The sequence below is a fragment of the Carcharhinus amblyrhynchos genome, chromosome 9 (assembly GCF_965287045.1).
Source record: "Carcharhinus amblyrhynchos chromosome 9, sCarAmb.v2.hapA, whole genome shotgun sequence".
Taxonomy (NCBI): domain Eukaryota; kingdom Metazoa; phylum Chordata; class Chondrichthyes; order Carcharhiniformes; family Carcharhinidae; genus Carcharhinus; species Carcharhinus amblyrhynchos.
The window spans coordinates 18,486,038-18,503,836 of record NC_137332.1 but is presented as its reverse complement, the minus strand read 5'-3'; the positions used below and the strand labels follow the sequence as shown (position 1 = coordinate 18,503,836).

The following is a 17,799-nucleotide window of genomic DNA, read 5'->3' as shown; positions in this document are numbered from 1 at the left end:
CAAGCTTTAAGTTCATCCACTTTACCTGCCATTAAAGCAAACACACCACAGATCATCTGTCCTGTCATGTTTTGTACACTCTCCCTGGGTTTTATTTCTTTTAGCCTTACTGGACTCATTCACTGAGTTTTTCACAGTCTCTGTGGTCTGTACTGTGGCCCTTTCGACTTTTGTCTTTGGTTTCTCTGCCTTCTACTTTTCCCCTTACTGCCTTTGGTTTCTGCCCCCACTTTACTTCCCTCTGACTTCCTGCATCGGTTCCTATCCCCCTGCCACATTAGTTTAAACCTTTCCCAACAACACTAGCAAACAGTCCCCCTAGGACCTTGGTTCCAGTCCTGCCCAGGTGCAAACCATCTGATTGGTACTGATCCCACCTCTTCCAGAACCAGTTCCAAAGTCCCAGGAATTTGAATCCTTCCCTCTTGCACCATCCCTCAAGCCACGTATTTATCTTCGCTATTCTGACATTGCTACTCTGACTAACACGTGGCACTGGTAGCAATTCTGAGATTACTACCTTTGAGGTCCTACTTTTTAGTTTAACTCCTAACTCCCTAAATTCAGCTTGTAGGACTTTGGCACCACAACAGCTGGTTGTTCACCTTCCCCCTCCAGAATGCCTGGCAGCCACTTCGAGACACCCTTGACCCTTGCACCAGGGAGGCAACATAACGTCTAGGAGTCTCGTTTATGTTCTCCTGTTTATTCCCTTACAATTGAATCCTCTATCATTATAACTCTGCCACTCTTTTTCCTGCCCTCTATGCAGCAGAGCCAGCCGTGATGCCATGACCCTTTCTGCTGCCACCTTCCCCTAGTGAGCCATCTTCCCCAACAGTATCTAAAATGGTAGAACCATAGGAAATTACAGCTCAGGAACAGGCCTTTTGGCCCTTGTCTGTGCCGAACCATTTTTTGCCTAGTCCCACTGACCTGCACTTGAACCATATCCCTCCACATCCCTCTCGTCCATGAACCCGTCCAAGCTTTTCTTAAATGTTAAAAGTGATCCCACATTTACCACTTTATCCGGCAGCTCATTCCACACTCCCACCACCCTCTGCGTGAAGAATCCCCCCTGTATATTCCCTTTAAACTTTTCACCTTTCACCTTTAACCCATGCCCTCTGGTTTTTTTCTCCCCTAGCCTCAGTGGAAAAAGCCTGCTTGCATTCACTCTATCTGTACCCATCAAAATCTTATACACCTCTATCAAATCTCCCCTCATTCTTCTACGCTCCAGGGAATAAAGTTCTAACCTATTCAATCTCTCTGTAACTCAGCTTCTCAAGTCCTGGCAACATTCTTGTGAACCTTCTCTGCACTCTTTCAACCTTATTTACATCCTTCCTGAAACTAGGTGACCAAAAGTGTACGCAATACTCTAAATTCGGCCTCACCAATGCCTTATATAACCTTACCATAACACTCCAACTTTTATACTCGATACTCCGATTTATAAAGGCCAATGTACCAAAAGCACTCTTTACAACCCTATCCACCTGTGATGTCACCTTTAGGGAATTCTATACCTGTATTCCCAGCTCCCTCTGTTCGACTGCACTCTTCAGAGTCCTACCATTTAGCCTGTTTTGGAGGGAGATGGCTGCAGGGGATCCCTGCACTGCCTTCCTACTCTTCCTGTGGCTGATGGCACCCATTCCTTATCTCCCTCAATAATTTTTATGTGCAGTATGTCCAACTCACTGAACATGCTATCCACGACTTCCTCAGCATCATGGATGCTCCAAAGAGAATCCATCCACAGCTCCAGAACTGTCAAGTGGTCTAACAGGAGCTGCAGTTGGACACACTTCTTGCACATGAAGAAGCCAGAGACACCAGAAGGGTCCCTGAATTCCCACATCACGCAAAAAGAACTTGAATGGGTCTGAGATCTCCTGCCATGACTTAACCCTTGAGTTAACTTACGACAACAACTACAATGCCAAGAGAGAAAAAAGAAAACTACTTCGCAGTCACCAGCCAATCACTCACCTCCTGGCTATGATGCCACGGTTCAATTTCTTTCTACCTTTCACTTGCCCTCAAGCCTCCCTTGCAGGTCCACCTCTTCACTCCTCCCAAAATGAGCACCTCTTTCCCCTCAGCACCAAATTCCCACTCAGCTCCAAATTTCCGATACCCTCACTCTGGCTGAATCTCACTCCGTTTGCAGTCTCTCTCCCACTCACAAGTTCACTGGTCATGCGCTTGCTAAAACCACTGCCTTATATAGCTGAGGTGAGCTGTTTAGCCTGTTAACAAAAGTGAGGAGGTTATAACCTGTAATTTTTGAAAGGGGAGGATTGTAAAGTGTTTAGCTGAAAGATGAGGTGTTGTTTCTTCAGTTTACACCTCAGCTGCAGGAGCCTGGAGACAGGAAGATCAGAGTGGGTATGGAACGCCAGAATTAAATACAATCTGAGCAAAGTTGTTCCACAAAACATCTCCCACCTGCATTTAGTATCCCTGATGTAGCTCAGGCAGATCTAATTGTAAACTGCAAATGCAATATAGACAACAGGGCCAGGCCTGGCAATACCATTGAATGTGAGACTAATAGAGTTCACCATTATTATGGGGGAAGTCAGATAGCAATCTCAGGGCAGTGTAACACAGAAATCCAGATGTTGCTGTTGCAGATACCCTACTCTTCCCCAGGATGTGCTGGTGCAGTCCTCGTTGATAGAGTCAGCATTTAAACGACTGTGATAGTGTGAACCTGGGATACTGGCTCATTAGTTCCTCACCAAAGATGGCACACAAAGCTAAGGCACAAGCATTCATGATTGAGTGAGCTTTTAATGGAGAAATAAGTAACCATTGCTGCCAAACAATCTCTGTAACCCAGTAAACATATTCTTTCCAAGTGTGGAGCCTAATTCCCTCTGAAGTTAATAAGGCTTTCGTTATCCTTTGTCTGTCTCTTTTGTCCCTTGCTATTAATCTCATCTGTATTTCCCAGCCTTTATTTTGTTTCCTGTACATCATTTAAATCTGCAATTGTATTTCCTGCTTTAAGCCTCCTGGTTTAGACTCTGTGCACCTCAGGACTCTTCAGTTTGGTTGATGAGCCACATGTTTCTTGTCCTGCTCATGGACCCAACCAAATCCCTGGAAAGGGCATTGTGCCAGAGTAATAGAGCATGTTTGCATTTTTATCAAGATTGCAAAAATCTGTGAGCCGCTGTCATTGAGGCGAACAGCGACAGTCATCCCATTGCAAAATCTGGGCCGTGGCCACAGTTTTGGTTTCAAACCTCCTGTTTATTTTTGAGATAAAAAAATTATGAATTACTGTGAAAATCTGATTTCATCACTTTTTTCATCAAAGTAAAACATTTAAAAGAAATGGCCAAGAAATGAATGGCACATGTATACTAGAAGATCATAAACTGTGATGTATTCTAAACTACAAGGTACTGTCTTGCTGCCTGCAACAGCTGCTGTAGACAGAGAAAGTCCAAATTAAACTGTTTGGACCCATTAATATTTATTGCACAGTATAAGGTATTGAGCGAGCTATTTCTAATTGAAAGCTATTTGTTGAAGGCTTTGTGCTATGATTTGCACTTATTGATGTATTGAAGGAATGATTGTTTCCAGATACAGTGGTAGGTATTTGTGTTGTGGAAAAAATACTGATTTTATTTATTTTGCACCTTTTACAATTTCTGGATGACCTGAAACTCTTTACAGACAGTTAAGTATTGTTGAAGGTAGTCACTGCTGTTGTGAAGGAAACATAAATGCCAATTTATGCGTGGCAAGCTCCCATAACTGGACGGCACGATGGCACAATGGTCAATACTGCTGCCTCACAGTGCCAGGAACCCAGATTTGGTTCCCGGCTTGGATCACTTTGCAAAGTCTGCACATTCTCCCCTTGTCTCCTCATGTCACACTGTAACCCCCATGACTTGCCTGGACTTGCAAAATCTCACTAACTGTCCTGTCTGGAGACAATGCACATCTCTTTAACCTGTGCTTAACGCTCTCCCCACTCACATTGTCTGTACTTTTAAGACTCGATCACCTATAAAGACTCACATTCCAACCATTATTTTGTAAATTGAGTTTGTGTCTTTATATGCCTTGTTGGTGAACAGAACTCCCACTGACCTGATGAAGGAGCATCACACCGAAAGCTAGTGGCTTTTGCTATCAAATAAACCTGTTGGACTTTAACCTGGTGTTGTGAGACTTCTTACTGCATTGGAGCAGGCCAAGGATAGACTATGTGGGCATGAGAGCAAGGTGCTGAGTTAAAATAGTAAGCAACGGGAAAGTCAGGGGTCATGCTTGCGGACTGAGCGAAAGTGTTCCGCAAAGTAAGAACATCAGAACATAAGAAATAGGAACAGGAGTAGGCCATCTAGCTCTTCGAGCCTGCCCCACCATTCAATAAGATCATGGCTGATCTAAAATGGATCAGTTCCACTTTCCTGCTTTCTCCCCATAACCCTTAATTCCCTTGTCTGTCAAAAACCTATCTACCCGTGACTTAAATATATTTAGCGAGGTTGCCTCCACCACTTCAATGGGCAGAGAATTCCAGAGATTCACCACCCTTTGCGTGAAGAAGTTCCTCCTCAATTCCAATCTAAACTGCACCACCCCCCCCCCTTATCTTGAGGCTGTGCCCTCTAGTCCTGCTATCCTTTCTAAGCGGGAAGAATCTCTATACCTCAGTAGCCACCCAGTTTGCGTGTGGAGGAGACTGCATTGGGAGTAGTGAATATAGCAGATCAAATTGCAGGAAGGGCAAGGGAAACACCGCAGATTTTCCTGAGGGTTGTGGGACTGGGGGAGATTGCAGAGGTGGGGATAAGATGACACCAAAAATGAGTGGTTATTTACTTGAAGAAAGGCTTGAAAAAATGTTCTTCCTTCCCCAGTGGAACAGAGACTTTTAGCCAGGGAAATCCAAGGGAAGTTTTAAATTAATTAATGCTTTTAAATGTTAAATAATAGATTGCTTTTGCTGGTTAATTAATCAGTAACAAAGGGGAATAGTCTGAAGGTTCACAGTAGAAAAATTGAAGGGAGAAGTTGTAATTTTTTTTCATCTAATGAGTTATTCATGCTTTACAAGTGGTTATTAAGGCAGAAACTATAACATTAAAAGGAAGTACATGAGAATTTGCAAAGAACAAACAGAAAAGTACAGGCAAATGAGATTAAAGTAAATAGCTGCAGCTGGAGATGTATTACCACTAAGGTGACAGAGCCAAGTGATCTCCTTCTGACCTGTAATTTCCATAATTCTCTGGGAAAACATGATTGCACTCATAAATAGGATTTTTAAAAGGCACCAATCTAAACAAACTTTTTATCGTCTGGTTTACAGCTTACTGGACAACCACTCAGAAAATTTAAGAATATGAGAGATAAGATCAGGGGAAAACCATGGGACCTATTGAGCCTGCTCCCCCTTCCACTACAATCATGGCTGATTGGTAGGAATAATGGTAGGAAGGATTATTACTTATGTGGCGAAAAACTGCAGCAGGCGACGGTGCAGAGGGACCTAAGGGTCCTTGTGCATGAGTCGCAAAAACCCAGCTTGCAGGTGCAGCAGGTGGTCAGGAAGGCGAATGGGATGCTGGCCTTCATAGCGAGGGGGATTGAATATAAAAGTAGGGAGGTCTTGCTGCGGCTGTATAGGGCATTGGTGAGGCCGCAACTGGAGTACTGTGTGCAGTTTTGGGCGCCGCACCTGCGCAAAGATATTTTGGCCTTGGAGGGAGTGCAGAGGAGGTTTACTAGGCTGATACCGGAGTTGAGGGGGTTGAGCTATGAGGAGAGGCTGAATAAACTGGGCTTGTATTCGTTAGAGTTTAGAAGAATGAGGGGAGATCTAATTGAGACGTATAAGATGATGAATGGGATGGATAGGATAGAGGTGGAGAGACTCTTCCCGCTCAAAAAAGACAGTAGGACTAGGGGGCACAGCCTCAAGATAAAGGGGGGGTGGTTTAGAACGGAGTTGAGGAGGAACTTCTTCACTCAAAGGGTGGTGAATCTCTGGAATTCTCTGCCCGTTGAAGTGGTGGAGGCTGCCTCGCTAAATATTTTTAAGACCCGGGTTGATGGGTTTTTGATAAGAGAGGGGATTAAGGGTTATGGGGAGAGGGCGGGAAAGTGGAACTGAGCCACGACAGATCAGCCATGATCTTATTGAATGGCGGGGCAGGCTCGAAGGGCTAGATGGCCTACTCCTGCTCCTATTTCTTATGTTTCTTATGTTCTTATGTTTCAACTCTATAAATGTGATGTTACTAATTAACCATGCCTCATTATACCACACTGGATCTAAAATAGCTCTGCCCCTAGTTGGTTCCATGACATTACAATCTACTCAATCTTCCTCAGTTTGTGTGGGTTTCCTCTGGGTGCTCTGGTTTCTTCCCACAGTCCAGAGATGTGTGGGTTAGGTTAATTGGCCATGCTAAATTGACCCTGGTGTCGGGGGATCAGCAGGGTAAATACGTGGGATTATGGAATAGGGCCTGGGTGGGGTTGTGGTCCGTACAGACTCGATGGGCCGAATGGCTTCCTTCTTCACACGAGGGATTCTGTGGAAGTGTCACATAAGCATTCTACAAACTCACCTTTCGGTCATCTTAGCCAATTTGATTGGTCCAGGCTATATGAAAATTAAAGACTCCCACAACTCATACTGACCCTTGCTATTCCTAATCTACACCCATGCTGATTCTGCTTCCTGATTTCCTGAGCCAAGGTCCTTTCTCATTCATTTTTGTGACACCGTTTATTGTCCTCCTTTTCTGTTCTGCATGTCTGTGCCCCAGAATGTTTACTTTGTCTCCTTGTAACCATGTCTCATAATAGTGACTTGATCTAATCCATTTATCTCTCTTTGTACCACTGGCTCATTTGACTTATTGCAGATGCTTTATACATTTAAATAAAGTGACTTCAATTTTATTTTTTTACTACATTTCCCTGGGTGGACCTTCCTCCGCACTATTATCATTAAATTCTCTATCCCTTCTTGTCCCACTCAGCTTGTCTCTACCCACACCAGTATACTTTTGTATTGTCTCATCTTTTATCTTTGGATTTCTAAATTTCCTTTCGCCTGTTCTTTTCTCTGTTTATTTGAAGCCAATTCTCCCTACTCTGACCCCATATTTGCTGGTGCACTCTTATGTTTGTGTGCTTTGTCTCTCCCTGTCACTAATTCTGTTTACCATTACCCATATAGTTACCCAGCCCTTTTCCTTTAACTTTTCAAATCTCCCATCTAGTGTACAGCCGCCAACCACCCCCTCCAATATTTAATTTAAACTTAACTAAGGCCAAACCAAACAGGTGGTCATGCTTTGGGAGAGTCCACGTTGATTTTCTCTGCAACAAAATTCTGCAAACTTCCTTGTTGAATGGGCTGAGATTTAAAAGACTGGCAGATTAGTTGAACAACAGTTTTCAACTCCAGTTTATAATTAACACAAAAATAAGACGGGATATCCTTCATGGAAACAGCAAAATGAATGCTTTGTCTAAGTTGTTTAGACACCAAGGACACTACCTTAAGTGCAGTAATAGTTCAGCCAAACCTTTGCTTATTTTGCCCAGGGCTATAATTCTGCCTTGTAAATTGAAAGGGCAAATTCAGTTCCATTCTCCATCTATCCTTCAGGAATTTGGCACTGGCGCTTCTGGGGATGTATTGGAGCCAGTGGCAGGCAGGTCCCCCATAAAGTTTTATAAGAACATTGTGTAGCACAGTGCAGCAATATTGCTGTGTTTGTTGTGCAGTAATTGGCAGAGCATGCTTTGTCCCCAAGGACCTGCTAGTTTCTCTTAGTCAATAAGATAAAAGATCAGGATACATCCCCCTGACCCCACCCCTGTCTCCTGTGACCCTGCTTCCTTCACTCAAACGTTGACCCTTGAAGATCTGTTCCTTCAACTCATCCACCCAAACTGAATTGCATCAATTGAAGTAGCATTTAATTGAGCGTGTTTGGGAATTGTTAGCTACTAACCGCACCAACTACATAAAACAAGCCACTTAAGACATTGAATTGTGCTAACTGGCAGGATCTGCTGCTCTATGTGGACTCAGCTTTATAGAATTGAATGTTGCCTTTCACTGTACATTGCATCAAAACTTGGTAAGTACAAACCATATGGATTCCTAACAACTCCCGACGCAAAGAAATGCAGCCACCTCTCATGTAGTCTGAAAGACGTGCTGTGCTGGTTAGTTGCGTTGCTAAATTCTCCATCAATGTACCCAGACAGGCACACTGGAATTTCACAGTAACTTCATTGCAGTGTTAATGCAAGCCTACTTATGACACAAACAAATAAAAACTTTAAAAACCGTTTATAAAAACCAAGATTAAAGCACAACATTGAGGATCCTGGAGATCTGAAATACAAGTAGGAAGTGTTTCAAAAACTCTGGTCTGGCAGCATCTGTGAGAACAGAAAGAGAGTTGAGCGTGATGTGACCCTTCTTTCAAACTGAAGATAGAAATGTGATGGTTTATGCTGTTGTAAAAGAGTGGGGGAGGTCAGGTGGAACAAAAGGGAGAGGACTGAGATCAGTCTTTTCTCACAACTGCTGTTCCCAGAGCTTGCAGTTCAGCTCCCCATAAATGAGTCTGTGTGACATTTTCTGAAGTCAAAAAGGGTGTGCGCCTCCACCCAGCAGCTTTGGATTCTGCGAGTATGTTTTCTGATGGCTTGGTTCGGGGGGTACACATTCAGGAAGATCAGCTGTTTGTTGCCAAATGGTTTGCCACAGCTTCTAATAATTATAACCTTACCGTAACAGAGCAAATAGAGGTCATGTATCACCCAACCCCTGGAAAATACTATACTATATCATAGAAACATCAAAGATAGGCCCTTTGAGCCTGCTCTGCCATTCATTACCATCACGGCTGATCATTCAACACAATAGCCTAATCCTGCTTTTTCCCCATAACCTTTGATCCTATTCGCCCCGAGTGCTCTATCTAGCTGCCTCTTGAATACATTCAATGTTTTGGCATCAACTACTTCCTGTGGTAATGAATTCCACAGGCTCACCACTCTTTGGGTGAAGAAATGTCTCCTCACCTCCATCCTAAATGGTCTACCCTGAATCATCAGACTGTGACCCCTGGTTCTGGACTCCCCCACCACTGGGAATATCTTCCCTGCATCTATCCCGTCTCGTCCTGTTAGAATTTTAAAAGTCTCTATGCGATTCCCCCCTCATTCATCTGAATTCCAGCAAAAACAGTCCTAACTTAGTCAATCTCCCCATGTACGTCAGTCGCATCATCCCTGGAATCAGCTTGTTAAACCTTTGCTGCACTCCCTCGAGAGCAAGAACACCCTTTCTCTGAAAAGGAGACCAAATCTGCACACAGTACTCTGGGTTTGGCCTCACCAAGGCTCTGTATAATTGCAACAACACATCCCTGTACTCAAAACCTCTCATAAAGAAGGCCAACATGCCATATCAAATGTGATCACCCATAATTCTGAACTAAATGTTGTCAGGCAGTCCTATCTTAATCAGTGGTGTGCTGTCAAATGACCCACTAATACTCATCATTGCATTAGAAAGGACAGTTCTGCTTGCTTGTAAGACTTGAACAAAAATGCCTCGATGGCTGCAGGCATGGCCACAAATGCTAGGATGAAGAAAACTGGTGTTCCGCGGAGGCCAAAATTAAAGTTCTTGGAGGATTGCAAGACGACGCCAGAAATAGAGAAGGTGAGGCCATGAACACAAGGATGAGAATTTTAAAATTGAGATTTGATGGTCCGGAAGCTAGTGTGCACAGAGGTAATGGGTAAACTGGAATGTGTAGTTTAGTATATAGCTGGCTCTAGTTTATGGAGGCTACAAGTTAGATCTTCCCCCAGGAAAACATTGGAATATTTACTTGCAGTGTTAATGTAAGCCTACGTGTGACACTAATAAGAACATAAGAACATAAGAAATAGGAGCAGGAGTAGGCCATCTAGCCCTTCGAGCCTGCCCCGCCATTCAATAAGATCATGGCTGATCTGTTGTGGCTCAGTTCCACTTTCCCGCCCTCTCCCCATAACCCTTAATCCCCTCTCTTATCAAGAACCCATCAACCCGCTTCTTAAAAATATTTAGCGAGGCAGCCTCCACCACTTCAACGGGCAGAGAATTCCAGAGATTCACCACCCTTTGAGTGAAGAAGTTCCTCCTCAACTCTGTTCTAAACCGCCTCCCCTTTATCTTGAGGCTGTGCCCCCTAGTCCTACTGTCTTTTTTGAGCGGGAAGAGTCTCTCCACCTCTATCCTATCCATCCCATTCATCATCTTATACGTCTCAATGAGATCTCCCCTCATTCTTCTAAACTCTGAGTACAAGCCTAGTTTATTCAGCCTCTCCTCATAGCTCAACCCCCTCAACTCCGGTATCAGCCTAGTAAACCTCCTCTGCACTCCCTCCAGGGCCAAAATATCCTTGCGCAGGTGCGGCGCCCAAAACTGCACACAGTACTCCAGCTGCGGCCTCACCAATGCCCTATACAGCTGCAGCAAGACCTCCCTACTTTTATATTCAATCCCCCTCGCTATGAAACTGTTTAAAAATTTTAGTAGGTTTGTAGATGGCAAGAGCATCAGTGACTGTCCCACCAGCAGAGAAGCTGAGGCAGGGGCAAAGTTGGGTGATCTTTTGGAGATGGAAGATCTTTGTGTTTCGTGATGATGGTTAAGATTATTGTCAAAAGAGCAAAGGGTGGGATTTTACAATCTCGCTCAGACGTGATCATAAAATCCCACCCGAGGCTAACGGACATTTCCGTTCTGCGAGCCTCTGACTCCAGAGCAGGCGTGGCGGCAAAATTCCAGCCAAAGAGAGAGATTCGGAATGTTTTTTATGCAGAATATTGTTGGGACATGGCACAGCAGACCATTTGGCCATTGTACAATGAATGCCCTATCAGGAACAATGATGCTGGCAGAATTCACAATAACTTCTAAGAGAGAAGCGAATAAATATTTGCAAAGGAAATATTTGCGGGGGTTAGGGATAGGTTGAATGAATTTCAAAAAATTGCCTATCTTGCTAAAACTAAATCCTTGAAGGATGAAAATATTTTGCTGAATATCTACACGGTCTAAGGTTAATCAAGCAGAAAGCCGAACAAGAAAGTTAGGGAGGGGTGGTTTGTGCTTTCTGCAATTTCCTTTAATTGCAGTGAGCGTGGAGGTTAAGCGGTCAGATTTGCAAAAAATGTGGCTGAATGATTGCATAGAAATTTTAATACATGACTTATTTATAATAAAGAACCAGGTCTTTCAAGAATGCTCCAGTTAAATTTCAGAACTGAGTTTTAACAAGTTCTCATAGATGAGGTCTTTTGGATATTTGGTCCCATACTCAAACTTCTTGAAGTTTTGTACTGAAGTTGGTATGTTAAAGGTAAGAAAACAAAGTTATGTATTCCCATTTGGAAGTAAAACACAGATGTGAACGTAATAGCCGCTATATTAATGAGACCAGGTTTAATGTGAATGTGTAGATGCACATTATGCAACTTTGTATAAACGTGATGTTCTTCCTCTTCCAAAATCCTGTGGCACTGAATTTGAGGAAAAAAAGTTCAGTCAATTACTTTCTGATTAGTGTTATCCTCCCAAATCCTGATAGGAAAAACATTGCCAAAAAGAACAATGGTCAAAATGCACTGATGTACTGGATTTCCTTGCCTCCAATGCCTGCCTGGATTGGATTGGCTTGGAAGATGGCCCGTAGCTGCCCGAAAGTATGCAGTACACCCTACTCACTCCTGAGAAAGACACTGAAGTGGCTGTGAGGCCAGTCTGAAATTGCTGTCCCCATTTGAGTCGAACAAGTTGTTCCTGAAGTCACAGAGCAAATCTAGAAACAGGGAGGGCAGGTCTTCATCAGACAATCAATTTGATGTTTTGTTTGGAAATATATTTGCTGGCTGTATATTTTTCCTTCTCATTGTTGGAGGGGAAGTGATTTAAAATGAAAGTGCTGGGTGAGTTCTTTAACCTTTCTGATTTTTGTCAGATTTTATTTGCGATCCACAATGTCGAGATCATTTCTTCCCTGTGGATGGCTGGATGGAGGGGGCACATCAGCATTGGGCTGTGCATTTGCAGCTGGCATCTGGTCCCTGTCTTAGCTGAAAAGGCTCTCCCACATTGAGGACAGTAGTTGTTGGTTGAGGTGGTGGTAGATTATTGCTTTGAGCAGCTGTCCTCTCTTTCCATCTCTCCCACTGATCTCTCTCTCTCTCTCTGGCTGCTCTTGTTTGGAAACTCTTGCCACCATTTTTGATGATGAATTGCCATTTTAGTCACGGTTGGGCATCTGTTTACCACGTGTTGCTAACAGAGCAGGTCTTCATGGATGTTTTGGGATTATCTTCAAGACAGATCCTTGAGCCCTGGTGTGAACCAGGTCTCTGGGGTTGCTCTGCATTAGAGCGTCGGATTGTCTGGTCTTCAGTCAGACATCGTGATTGTGTTCTTCGTTCAGCACATAAGCATGACCCTAATCTTCCTGTAGCTTGCCTTTTCAATTCAGCACCTTGCCGTCACACCCATACGTCTGTCCTTGGCCTGCTGTAATGTTGCAGTGAATCCCACTGCAAACTGGAGGGGCAGCATCTCATCTTCTGGATTGATACATTACAGGCCTCAGGACTCAACACTGAGTTTCAGCTTGACTGTGACTTTTCTCTTCCTTCTGCGTCTTTTTTTATACATCTCAAACACTTTTAGTCTCAATGCAACTCCACCTCCCCCATTGGGTCATCTGTCACTAGTTCTTTAGTTTTGCTTTCACTGAGCACTGATCTTTATTCTCCCATTAACACATTCTGATATCTTATCTTTATGCAACTACCCGTACTTTCTCCAGCCATTAACACTTCCTCTGCCTAGTGACCTACACATCTTTGTTGCAATCTCTTCTAGCTCCTGCCAATAACTGACCTTTTCCTATGTCACACTCCTATTTATTGACTACAGCTCAGCCTTCAATACCATTATTCCTACGAAACTCATCTCCAAACTCTGTGGCCTGGGAATCGGCTCTTCCTTCTGGTACTGGATCCCAAACTTCCTGATTCACAGATCACAATCAGTAAGGATAGGCAACAACACCTCCTCCACGATCACCCTCAACACTGGTGCTTCACCTGGCTGTGTTCTCAGGCTGAGGAAGCACATTGGATTTAGGGTACTGTCAGCCTGTTAGTACAGGTAGCTTTCAAGAAATAAGAAGAAAGACATTTTTCAACACATCACCATGACTCTCAAGTGTGGACTCCAAATTTGATACGTTTAACCATGTAAATGTATGGTTACATGTATCAAATCTGAAGTCTACACAAACAGCAATGTATGACTTCCATAGTTGTTTCATGCAAGTCACAATTTTCTTTTCTTATTGTTTTATTTATTAGTTATGAGTAGGCTTACATTAACACTGCAGTGAAGTTACTGTGAAAATCTCCTAGTTGCCACGTTCTGGTGCCTGTTCAGGTACACTGAGGGAGAATTTAGCATGGCCAATGCACCTAACCAGCACATCTTTGGATTGTGGGAGAAAACCGGAGCACCTGGAAAAAACGCACACAGACATGGCAAGAACATGCAAACTCCGCACAGACAGAGACCCAAGCCGGGAATTGAAGTCTGTTTCTTAATTTTAATGACCCTGATTCTGATCCTTTTAAGTTTTTAAATGTAACCTTATTCTATTGGTTTCACAAGTAGGCCTACACTAACAGTGTAATGAAGTTGATGTGAAAGTCCCCTTAGTCACCACACTCTGTCACCTGTTCGGGCACACTGAGGGGGAATTTAGCATGGCAATGCACCTAACCATCACGTCTTTCGGACTGTGGGAGAAACCAGAGCAACCCACGCAGACATGGGGAGAACGTGCAGGCTCCGCACAGTCACCCAAGCCAGGAATCGAACCTGGATCCCTAGTGCTGTGGGGCAGCAGTGCTAACCACTGTGCCACCATGCCGACCTTTATTCAGTGATTTGATTTTACTAGTTGGAAATCATCTCTCTGAATATTTCAGGCTTGCGCTGAACACAAACCACTTTCCCTGAGCTCAAGTGTGAAGAATGCACCTTGGGCAAGGCACCAGAGACATGCAAAGAAGAGCAAGATGAACCACAGGTCTTCAGTCTAAAAGGAGACTATGTTTGTAGAAGGATACAGGATTATCAGAGGCAGAGAGAAAGTGCACCCAGAAAGTGTCACAGGAGCACAGCAAAATAATCAGGGTTGCAAAAGGTAAACTTAGGATACTGGCAGAAACGTTTCTTTATGCAGAGTGGGATCAGCAGCTGGAATGCGTTGTATGGAATGGCCATAGTTTGGAAGAATTTAATCAAATAAGCCAAGGTCCCCCTTATGTAGACCAATCTTCTGAAGATACCATCCTTGTTCATGTGGTGTGTTTGGTGAACATCCATTTCAATGTAGCGTTAATTCCGATGTAACTTTCCATTTAAAGATAGTCAGTTTGGATCGGGTTTGTTGGTGAAAATGACGGAGACAGGGGATGTGTGTACGTTGCTGTCAGGCACTATCTGAACCCCCTCCAGACATTTCTCACCGGTGCTCCACACAATAGTTTGGTTTCCCTGAGCAGGTACATGTTTCCTGCCAACTGCAACGTGACCTTGTGAGCGCTGTATTGAGGATATATCACACACACAGCTTACTTGCACTGGAACGGGGCATATTTCATCTGTTACTGAAATTGGTAGAAAAGTGCTCATTATGAAGAAATACACATTATAAATAAATTAGCAAAATCACTACTCTGATTCTATCACAGGGTGGCCCTTCTGAATCCGAATGGGCCAGGTGCACACCTTCAAATATCACTGCCTGTGCAGAGTCTGCATGTTCACCTTGTATCTGCGTGGGTTTCCCCCAGGTGCTCCAGTTTCCTCCCATATTCCAAAAGATATACTGGTTAGGTGCATTGGCCATGTTAAATTCTCCTTCAGTGTACCTTGGGGGGCACTGTGGTACTGTGGTTAGCACTGCTGCCTCACAATGCCGGGGACCTTGGTTCAATTCCCTGCCTCAGGTCACTGTCTCCGTAGAGTTTGCACGTTCATCTCGTGCCTGTGTGGGTTTCCTCCAGGCTCTCCAGTTTCTTCTCACAGTCCAGAGATGTGGAGGTTAGGTTGATTGGTCATGCTAAATTAACCCTAGTGTCAGGGGTATTATCAGGGTAAATATAAGGGGTTACAGGAATAGGGCTTGGGTGGGATTGTGATTGGTGCAGACTTGGTGGGCTAAATGGCCTCCTTCCGCACTGTTGGGATTCTGTGATTCAAACAGCTCCGGATTGTGGCAATTAGAGGATTTTCACAGTAATTTCATTGCAGTGTTAATGTAAGCTTACTGGTGACATCAATAAATAAACTTTTAAAACAAAGAAGAGGAGTGAGAGTCCTCATCAAAGGACAAGTACAAGCGTCATAGTCTGTGAAAGTCAGCATATGAAAGCCTGGTGATCATATTAAGCATTTGCCTTTCATAAAGCATCATAACCAGCTCCGACCTAAATTAGGATATCAGTTTAAACAGACAAGTTATTTTCTTCTTGATGGGCAATCAGCCTAATTAGGAATGAAATTGTGATTTTAGCATTTGCTTCTTTAAGTCTTTATGTTGGCCCAGTGGGTAGCACGCTAGCCTCTGAGGAGAAGAGAACATGTACAGTTCCCACTGTCAAGACTTGAGCACACAATCTGACAGTTCATTGCAGCATCAAGGGTGTGCTGCACTGTTGAAAGTGCCTTCTTTCCAATCAGATGTTAAGCCAAGGCCCTATCTTTCCTCTCAGCTGGCTGCTTAAAGATCCCATAACACTATTTTGAAGTAGGGTAGGGATTTTCTCCTGGGGGACTGTTGAGTATTTATCCCTCAACCTGTATCACTAATGCAGGTTATCTGGTCATTATATCATTGGTGCTTGTGGGAGTTTGTTGCATGCAAATGGGCTGCTGTGTTTTGTACATTAGGACACTTCAAAAGGTTCTTCATGGGCTTGAAAGTATCTTGAGATGTCCAGGGATCGGGAATAGTATAGATTTTAATCATTTTATTTTTCACGAGGGGAGTGGGGACAGTGTGTGCTGTTTCGGCCAAACATAGTTGGGAAAATAAGGGAGGGAGAATCTGAGGGAGGATTGTTATGTTTGAGGCTGGAGGGTTAAGACAGAGCAGGAGGAAAGTAAAGGAGGTCAAGGTCAGATAAAAGGTGCAGGTAGGTTAGAGGTTATCAGCAGGGGGAGAGATTGAACGGGGCTAGAGATTCGATGGTGATTGTGGAGGAGGAGGATGCAAGGTAGAGTAGGATTTGAGACTTTTTGTAATAGAGGAGAAAGATGGAGCGTGAGATTAGAGGTGAGAGGTCATAAAGAGAGTCAGTTGGAGGAGGATGGAGCTGTGTTGGAGCCCAGAAGAAGGGAGTATATTGTAACCAGCATGGTCAGTATGGTGAACATGGACTACAGGTACTTGGAGGGAAGAGAGTTGAAGTTTATCTGTTAGTCACAAGTAAGGCTTACATCAACACAGCAATAAAGTTACTATGAAATCCCCCTAGTCGCCACACTCTGGCACCTGTTCAGGCCAATGCAGCTAACCAGCACGTCTTTCAGACTGTGGGAAAAAACCAGAGCACCCGGAAGAAACCCACGTAGACACGGGGAGAACGTGTAAACTCCACACAGACAGTGGCCCAAGCCGGGACTTGAACCTGGGTCCCTGGCGCTGTAAGGCAGCAGTGCTAACCACTGCTAGCTAAGAGGGAGGAGGCTGGAGCGGATGGGGGTGGGAGGTTGGAATGGTTGCAGTGTTATTTTAAATTTCCTAAATTGTGAGCATGAGTTATGGGAATACAGAGCAAAAGAGTGAACAGCTGGTGCGGGTGGTGAACCAGCCTGGAAAGCAATGGGTAGATAATTTTACTGCCATATTTTGTAATTTGCAAAAAAGCATCTTTTGCCTCTGAGGACTGCTGTTGCTGCTTTTTATCTTGATGGTGCGAGGATGATGTCAAGTGACAGGCATTAATGGTGGAGATCTAATTTCACGCCATTACTTCAACTCTCACATCAATGAAACCAGATCATCATTTTACAACCTAATGTTTATGACTTGCACTGGGTGCATGTGGAATGTAACAAAATATTTCCTTGGTTAGCGCTTTATTCTTGGCTGGCAGTATAGAATGAGATCATTGGCTGCGATATACAGCACTGTCATTAGCTTTAGTAAAATTCTGTTGTTGCAAATTTTTTAAAAAAATCTTCTTTCTCTAATGCTTTGCTTCCCAAAGCCACTAACTCCTGTTTTGCAGTTTGGCAAGTGTGGGCAGCCTTCAAGTGTCAGTCTTCACATGTGAGCTGAAGCAGCAGTATTTTAGACCAAGTGGGTTAGAGCCAGAATCACAGCATATTTGTGCCCTTCCCATGCTCCTTCAGTTGGCTCTTTGTGACCTCCCACCTCTCATCTCACGCTCCATCTTTCTCCTCTCCTACAAGAAGTCTCAAACCCTGCTCTACCTTGCCTCCTCCTCTCCTATGCCCACTACTTAAACTCTAGTCCTGAATTTGTGTGAACAAAGATCATTGAAGTGGGAATCCTGGCAAAATTTATTCCCCATCATAAAGCCACTTCATTGTTGTGGCTCAGACCTGGAGTTACACAAAGTACCCAGGTCACTCATTGCCATCATGAATGTAATCTTCTC

At 43.8% G+C, this 17,799-nt stretch overlaps 1 protein-coding gene across 1 annotated transcript in view; it reads left to right on the top strand.

The window, feature by feature from the left end:
* The window catches only part of alg14 (ALG14 UDP-N-acetylglucosaminyltransferase subunit), a 94,970-nt gene that overhangs the window by 67,317 nt on the left and 9,854 nt on the right, over positions 1 to 17,799 (top strand). The gene's annotated exons all lie outside the window — the stretch shown is intronic.